The sequence below is a fragment of the Mya arenaria genome, chromosome 8 (genome assembly GCF_026914265.1).
Source record: "Mya arenaria isolate MELC-2E11 chromosome 8, ASM2691426v1".
NCBI classification, from domain to species: domain Eukaryota; kingdom Metazoa; phylum Mollusca; class Bivalvia; order Myida; family Myidae; genus Mya; species Mya arenaria.
In genome coordinates this window covers 53,984,798-53,994,640 of record NC_069129.1, presented here as the reverse complement: position 1 = coordinate 53,994,640, position 9,843 = coordinate 53,984,798, and positions in this window count along the sequence as shown.

Below are 9,843 nucleotides of genomic sequence, written 5' to 3'. Positions count from 1 at the left end.
AACAAACAGAATGTAATATTTATTGCAAGTTTCTTAAAGCTACGACAGAAACAATTGCTCTAATGATATATAACTGGGAGTTTAATAGAGCAATGCAAATGCGCCGGAAAAATAAAAAAAAATGAGGAAGTTACGTAAACAACGCCAGCTGATTCTTAGGAAAAAAACAACATGTACCTGGTCTTGCGTTACTATTTTCCTGTCGTAATTTGTTTAGTTGAAACCTAATTGGTTACAATAACTCGGTAATATTCAAATCAGCCAGGATAGTAAGTCTCAAGTTGTATACCAGCAAAACTTAACTAAGAATGTTCTGAAGCTAGTTGATATTGAATAATCGATCAGAATACGTGATTAATTAATCAAATTACTACTTCTCACATTAGTCCAGTCCCTAGAGGTATTTGTGTGCATTTTTTGTCCAGAGCGTTTCTTGGTAAATTTGTGTCGGGGGATGTCTGAAGTCCATTTTAAGCGAGGGTGGACAGCTGGCATCCCCCAGGTTACCATGGTAACCAAGACAACAGCCAAGATGGCCGCCATTTTCTTACAGTCCTACAGTATTTATCTTAACTATTTAACATAAACATTTATTGAATTAAATGTTTGAAGTAAGTTATATACATATGCTAAGCATTCTAACACATTGACCATCAAGGTCAGCAAGGGTCAAGGTCATTTCAAGGTCTAACTCTGAAAAAGTGCTAAAATATCAGTTATTTACCTCAAATTGTTTTTAATCATTTGCAAACTAATGCAACATTGCATTTAAAGAGCATATTTAAATAATATGTTATCATTTCCCATCATAATAATCCAAAAGAGAACCGCATAAGATATTCTGGTAAGATACACCAGACTATTACGTACCACCTACCTATTTCGACTTTTCTGAACAATTTCTAATTGTAACTTTAATCAACAAGCAATATTCATTTAAGTTTTTTTGGCAATTGAATTATTTCATTTATATGTAAACATCAGTACTTTATATTCTTATAAATAATGTGATCTGTGGCCATGTATCTTGTATGAAGCATTTAACTTGAGAATGAATTACTGTTACGGTCCTTTAAAGGTTATACACCACCTGTATTGGCATTAATAGTTTAGTGACAATCAGTGGATTTTGGGGAAGACTGGAAACGAAAGTAAAACAAACAATGGTATATACCCAAATGTTTGGCAAAGTTTCAAGTTTATGGAGCTGGTGTGATTAATTGCGAACACGTGTTGAGGATCGAGAAATCCAAGATGGCGCCCAAGATGGCCGCCATAACTTGCAATTTCAGTTAAAACATTATATTGGAATGCGGCAATAGTCAATAAAATATAGGGTTGAATATTCACATGAATATATTACTTCTCCTATAATGAATACAAATTGACACGTACCATTGACCACATCAAGGTCAAGATCAATGTCTTTCAATGTCAATGTATGAAAAATACCTTAAAATTTGATTTGTTTTTGTGGCAGGAATGTAAATTGTATGTTCCCTCATTTAAAAAAAATAAAATTTTAGGGTAAACTTTTCAGATGATTTCTTAAAGCTGCACTTTCACAGATTGCCGGATTCGACACTTTTCAAAAGAAAAATGTCCCAGAATCGGCTCATTTTGGCATCAATGCCTTCGTTTACTGCCGAAATTTTCATTTTTCTTAAAACGTCAGTAACGCTTTAAGCCATTAAACATCATTTTTTGAACGTAGATATGATAAACTGAGATTTGATCTTTTGTCAGCAGTCTGATTTCACTGGTTTCCAGACATTTACGCAGACATTGGCTCATTCAAAGAAAAAAATAAAAAAGCTGTCAAAACGATATATCTGTGAGAGTGCTTTCAATGCCATTAAAACGTGCCAAAGGTTGTCAAAAGGTTGCTATAGCAATAGTTGTATGGCAAATTTTGCTAGCCTAAGTGGGTGACACTCAAAAGTGCAACCTCACGGGATGTATCTTTTATACAATGTGCTTTTTTTTAGCATACATTACTGACTTCAAAAAATGTTATTAATTAATTTGAATTTGATTTCACAAGATGATGTAGAAACGTTTTGAGCTCTTTAGTTTAACAGTGAATCATTTTAAGTTGTTGTGAAAGCAGCTAGGTGTGGATTGATCCTAATACATGTTAAAAAAACTGGCTGCTCCAAAGAGGTGTTTATATGACATTGTTACTGTTTAAGTAATGCACCTTAGGGAATAGAGGATAACTGTTTTGTAATGAACTTCATAATATTGGTATACAAAACTAAACAATTCAAAATCAAGGTCTTAATGATCATTTGAATTTTAAAATATGAATATAAACAATATCAACTGTGTTATTTATAGCATTTAGAATCATATATCATCTCTTTTTCCATATCAAAACTTTTACCTCACTTTACTGATCTAGTGCTTAACAAACTACATGTATACTATTTGTGTAAATTTCACATAAGTCCATTCAGCAGGAAGTTAACCACTGTTCAAGTTCAACCAGTGCTTTACAGACCTAGTCTGTGAACAGTTTGGAACCAACAACCCCAAAGTATTTTGGCTCATGTTTAATGTATTAGTGTTTAGCAAACCATTAAATGTTTCTACCTAGCCTATCGAGTGCCTTCTTAGTGCCAAGCAAATTCCAAATTGTCTTTTTCAGATACAATGGGTACCCAACAACTTTTTTTAAGAGCTCAATTCTCCCTTCTAATTTGTTCAGTCAAGCCTACTCATTATTAAAACCCCAGAAAGGTTCTACCAAGGCCAACCCAGAGCTTAATCAATTACATTTTGTCTACTAACTATCCTAATCGGCCAATAAGTCATCAACGACTGGCTCTGTTCAAGTCTGCCTTGTATTCAATAAACATTTTATTACTTAGTTTTGTGTTAAATATGTCACTAATGGGAGTCTTTTGAGCCGATAAAGTATTAAATGAACCACATTTTCGCTATATTGGAGACTTTTTAGGGCAGAACAATTCCACAATAAGTAATATCGAAGTAAATTTAGTGTCTAGTAAATCTCATTGTAGCTCCAATAAAACTCATATAATGTCAAGCTCTAGTAAATCTTACACAGTGCCAACAAGAACACATGTTAACAACCATAAAGCCCATAAAGCGCCAAACAAACACATATGCAACTCTAATTCAGACTACTCAGTGTCTTACATACCACCTGTTGGCACCATAAAGCCCATTTAGAGCCAAACAAACACATATGCAACTCTAGTTCAGACTACTCAGTGTCTTACATACCACCTGTTGGCACCATAAAGCCCATTTAGAGCCAAACAAACACATATGCAACTCTAGTTCAGACTACTCAGTGTCTTACATACCACATGTTGGCACCATAAAGCCCATTTAGAGCCAAACAAACACATATGCAACTCTAGTTCAGACTACTCAGTGTCTTACATACCACATGTTGGCACCATAAAGCCCATTTAGAGCCAAACAAACACATATGCAACTCTAGTTCAGACTACTCAGTGTCTTACATACCACATGTTGGCACCACGAAAGCCATTTAGAGCCAAACAAACACATATACAACTCTAGTTCAGACTACTCAGTGTCTGACATTCCACATGTTGGCACCATAAAAGTCATTTGGAGCCAAACAAACACAAATACAACTCTAGTTCAGACTACTCAGTGTCTGACACACCACGTGTTGGCACCATGAAAGCCATTTTGAGCCAAACCAGCCTATAAACAACTCTTGTACAGACTACTCAGTGTCTGACATATCACATGTTGGCACCATAAAAGCTACTCAGTGTCAAACTTACCATACATGGCAACCATAAAGCCCATTTAGAGCCAAACAAACACATAATATGCAACTCTAATATATACAACTCAGTGCCCAATAAACCACTTGCATACAGTCAGAAAGTCCATTTAGAACCAACCAAACCAATGTGCAACTCTTATTGAGACTACTCAATGTCAAACACTGACCACATATCGGCAGCCATAAAGCCCATTTAGAGTCAAAAATACACATGTGCAAATCTTATTTGGACTTTAGACTTATTCAGTGCCTAATAGACCACATGTTGGCAGCAATAAAGCCCACTTGAAGTCAAACAAACCCATTTGCAGCTCTAATTAAGCCTACGCAGTGCCATATCAATCACATTTTGGCATATAGGTTATTTGTTATCAAACTGTAAGCCTAATTAATCGGGTAGTGGTCGCAGTGATACTGCTAGTACATTGATAGAAAAGGTTTTTGGATCAGTATTGGTCTTAACCTTAATTTGGCCCGTTTTGTGTTTATTCTTAAAATTAAAACATCATTCAATTGGATCCAACAGTTACATTAAAACATAAAACAATCATGGAAATGCACATTGTGGCATCAACATTTGGCAACATGTTAGTGTATGGCACCAGTTGCTTAAATTAAATCTTGACACTTTTCTCTGACTCCTGAAATGATATAATGCACATATATGACAGCCAGCTCTGTTATCAATATTGTAAATGCACATGCCGTGATAAACTTTCAAAAAAGCTTCTAAAAAGAAGATATAGACACGAAAACGCAACTCTTCGCGAATCTTACAGCATTAATAATCGTGAGATCACCATTAGCACTTTGTAATGATACAAATCAATGGTGATTTAATAAATATAGATAAAAAATACCCTTTAATATTATTTGGAGTGAAAGAATATACAATTTACAATTTTTCCACAACTGTTCATCGAAACTTAACATAAACAGCTTTGAAAGAAGAAAAGTATACAAAAAAGGTCAAATTTTAAGGTATTTTTGTATTTCCACCTTGAAATGACCTTGACCTTAACATTGAAGAGGTCAATGTCATATTTCACTTTGAAGTACATTATGGGAGAAGTAATATCCATGTGAATATTCACTTGTATCCTTTGAAGGATAATTGGCATATTCAACTATAACATTTTATATGAATTTGCAATTTATGGTGGCAATCTTGAGCGCCATCTTGTATTATTTGGTCCGCACCTCGTTTTTGAAGTTTATACCGCCAGTTTTATATAACACATAATTTTCTGAACAATTTGGAATTTAACACTGCTTAATCTACTTTTGTTGCCTCAAAATCCACTAATTGTCACTCAGGTTTTAATGCCTATTAGAGGTTTAACATTCAGTTGGTATGTAACCTTTAGATGACCTACATGTTAATACTGGACCATTTAAAATTTCAATGATTCATACATGACCATAATCATAATAATTAAATAAGGATTTAAAGCATCAATGTATATTGACTAAAACATCAAAATACTAAATATAGCCTTTAAAGCCTATTTAAAAAATGTTGCTTGTTTAATAATATTACAATTAGAACATTTTTCAGCAAAAATCAGAATAAGGTGGTGGTACGTAATTGGCTGGTGTCTCTTACCATTACACCGTATGCAGTCCTCTTTTGGATTATTATGAAAGGAATTAATTATATGTTGGGAAACTGTTTACTTCAGTCATAAATGATAGAATCAGTGGCTTTTTAGAAGAGTCAAATTTGCTAATTGAGGAGCAAGCAAGTGTTCGTGCAAAGTATGGTACTATTGATCATATTTATACTCTCTTTTTTTTTAAATTTATACTCTTAAAATGTTGGTAGACTTTTACTTATCAAAAAATAAACGAATTTACTGTTCATGTATTGACTACCGTAAGGCGTTTGACTGTGTTGATAGAACTGCTTTTTGGATGAAGTTACTGAATAACAAACAATATTGACGGGAAAATTTTGAAACATATATCAGAAGGCCAAATCGTGTGTAAAGGTTAATGGGGAGCTGTCCAATACGTTCAGTAGTACTCTAGGGGTGCGCCAGGGTGAAAATCTTTCGCCAATACTTTTTTCACTATTTTTTGTAGATCTTGTTCAATTTATTTCTGTAAAATGTGAAGGTTGTTCTCTTTTAAAGCTGCACTCTCACAGATTGAACCTTTTGACAACTTTTATTTATTTATTTTTTGTCTTGGAGTGAGCCAGTTTTTCGAAAATCCATAGAAACCAGTTATATAAGACTGCTGAAAAAATAATAATTTTCGAATGGAAATGCAGATATTTACGCAATAATTTGCAGCTCTTTCCAAGAAAGTTGTTAAGATGGTCAATCTGTGAGACTGCAGCTTTAACATCAGAAATTCATACATATGTTGATACAAGTGAGTTGGATGTTTATCTAAGTTTATATGTGTTGCTTTATGCGGACGATACAGTTATTTTTTGCTGTGAAAATGAATGGCAAATAGCTCTTAATACAATGTTTGAGTATTGTCAGAAATGGCACATTATTGTAAATTCTGAAATTCTGCTAAAACGAAAGTTGTAGTGTTTTCAAGAGGTATAATAAGAAATAAACCTACTGTTTATTATGATAATGTTACACTTGATGTTGTGGATGATTTAGTCAAATTTAATTATAATGGTAAACCCAAAAACATCTTTGTAATCAAGCAAGAAAAGCAAAGTTTTCAGTAATGATAAAAAAACTTTTGCTTCCTATAGATATTCAAATACAGCTATTTGATATATTGGTAACTCCTATTTTGTTATATGGTAGTGAGGTAAGGGGCATTGAAAAAAAAAAATATTATAACTCAACTTCAACTTCAACTCAAATTCTATAAAATGATACTTAAATTAAATCAATAAACTCCAATTGTTATGGTTTTTGGTGTTTACCCTATTCATCTTAAGATTGAGGGAAGAATGCTCAACTTTTGGAGTTCGTAAGTCTTTGGAAAAGCAGATAAATATTGTACTGTCCTATATAAACTTATGTATAGTTTGCGTATCAATAATGTCTACAGTTGCCCATGAATTGTTTAGTGGAAAGTGTATTAAATCATCTAGGTTTGTCTGAGTATTGGCTCTCTTAATCGGGTTAAATGTAAAAATGTTTAAATGTAAAGTAAATATTGACCTTGCACGATCAGAATAAGCAAACTTGGTCAAGTGAAATTAACACTTTTTCTAAATGTATGACCTACAAATTATTTAAAACAGAATTTAAGTTGGAAAACTATCTTGCACAAATGTTTCAAGGAAGCTTGCTTATTATGTAAATTTACAATTTTATTCCTGTTGTGAGTAGACGTTATATGAATGTTGATAGGGCTTTACGAAAGTGTACATTATGTGATATAAATATCCTTGGTGATGAGTTTCATTATATTTTGAGATGTTTTTATGCAGATAGAACACTTTTTATTGATGAATATATATTAATACCAGTATCCAATTACACTAAAGTCGCAGAAATTAATGTGAAGCACTGACACCTCTACTATAATTAGATTAGCTTTAAATTCATAAAAAATATTTTGTTTAAATTTAAAGGATAATGCTTATTTAGTTCCGACTCCACCGTACTTCTTTCTTTTCTTTTCTTCTCGTGCAAACTATTTTGTCATTGTTCATTGTACGTATATCTTGTTGTGGTGTTGTGGAGATTAATTTTCATGTCATTCAATGTATGTTATGTGTATCCATTGTTCGCCATTCCATTTTATTATTGCACTTTGTTTGTTAACTCTGTATGCCTGTAATAGGCCATGAGTATTTATGGCCCCCCCCCCCCACGCCCCACTTCGAAAGAGAGGGGTATATTGCTTTGCACATGTCGGTCGGTCGGTCGGTAGACCAAAGCTTGTCCGAGTGATAACTCAACAATTCCTGGACTTATGGTCATCAAACTTGACATGAAGGTTGGGCCTGACCAGTAGATGACCCCTCTTGATTTTAGGGCTCATCGGGTCAAAGGTCGAGGTCACAGTGACCTTTAATGGTAAAATAATTTTCAAGCTTGTCCGAGTGATTACTCAACAATGCCTACACCTATGGTCAACAAACTAGAAATGGAAGTTGGGCCTGACCAGTAGATGATCCCTATTGTTTTTGGGGGTCATCGGACCAAAGGTCAAGGTCACAGTGACCTTTAATGGTAAAAGGTTGTCCGTGTGATAACTCGACAATGCCTTCACCCATGGCCCTCATACTTGACTTGGAGGTTTGGCTTGACCATTAGATGACCCCTATTGTTTTTGGGGGTCATCGGGCCAAAGGTCAATGTCACAGTGACCTTGAATGGTAAAAGGTTGTCCGTGTGATAACTCGACAATGCCTGCACCCATGGCCCTCAAACTTGACTTGGAGGTTGGATCTGACCAGTAGATGACCTCTATTGATTTTAGGGATCATTGGGCCAAAGGTCAAGGTCACAGTGACCTTGAATGATAAAAGGTTGTCCGAGTGATAACTCAACAATGCCTGCACCCATGGCCCTCAAACTTGAGTTGGAGGTTGGGCCTGACAAGTAGATGACCCCTACTGATTAAAAGGGTCAAAGGTCAAGGTCACAATGACCTTGAAAGCAAACTAAAAAAATCCTGGACCTATGGTCATAAAACTTTACATGAAGGTTGGGCCTGACCAGTAGATGACCCCTCATGACTTTGGGGGTCATCGGGCCAAGGTCAAGGTCACAGTAACCTTTTACGCAAAAATGTTAACAAATCTTTTCCCAGTGATATCTCAACAATGCCTGAACCTATGATCATCAAACTTGACATGGAAGTTGGGCCTGACCAGTAGATGACCCTTATTGATTTTAGGAGTCATCGGGTCAAAGGTACAGTGATCCTGAATGCGAAAATGTTTCGAGTGATAACTCGACAATGCCTGCACCTATGGCTCTCAAAGTTGACTTGCGTCTGACCTGTAGATGACCCCTTATGATTTTAGGGGTCATCAGGTCAAGGTCACAGTGACCTTGAACGAAAAAAAGCTTGCTTGTGTGATAACTTGTCAATGCCTGCACCCATGGCCCCCAAACTTGACATTTAGATTTTTGGTGACCAGCTGATGACTCCTATGGATTTTGAGGTCATAGAGTCAAAGGTCATGGTCATAACACACTCTATCCTCACACTTATAATGGTCATTATCTTAAAACTGCCTCAAGGGCATCCAATGTCAGTGAAAAATCAGCTGTCATTTCGGTCCATGCATATTTCATTCAACTGTCCATATAATCCTGACAACATGGCGCTCAGGGGGGGCATAATGTTTGACAAAACATCTCTTGTTTAATAAAAGTTCGAAATTCGGATCCGCCACATCAAGTTCTACGCTTAATCCTTCAGATTGTCATCGATTAGCAGGCTATTAATTCAAACCACGCCTATTCAAAATGTGTATTTGGAAATGCACTTTTCCATGTTGATTAAATCATATTCATTGTCATTCATCAGGGGTTTAATCATGATAGCATCCATAGGCGGATCCAGGGGGGGGGGGGCGGACCCGGCGCCCCCCCCCCTAAAATTTTCCAAGTATATGTATAAATTATTAATATCGTTCCATCATTGTAGATAGCTTTTAAGGTTATGATTTGCTCCACACAAAAAAAAATAGATCTCGATTTACCGTGGTTGTATCGAACATCTATTTGGCCACATTGGACTCATACGAAACATAATTGGTCCGAGACGTTGTGGAACGCTCTTATCGATTAAATTATCTATTATGACGTATTCAGTAGAATTTGTTAGCGTTTGGCTATCCTCCGTTTTTACGGCTATACGCAGGAAGTAAAACGCCGTTCAATCGGACACATGCGTAGTTTTGTAGTGAATATCGGACGGCTGAAATACATGCGGGGAATATCGGACACAACAGTTATTTTAATAAAATATGTTCTGGTTTTATTCGACATTGTGTTGAATGTATTAACCCTGAGAAGTCAGTGAAACAGACGTTTGCTCGTCTGTTTCACTTTTCGGATCGTTCGTCATAGGAGTTAATATTTCACCTTCTCTGAATATATTCG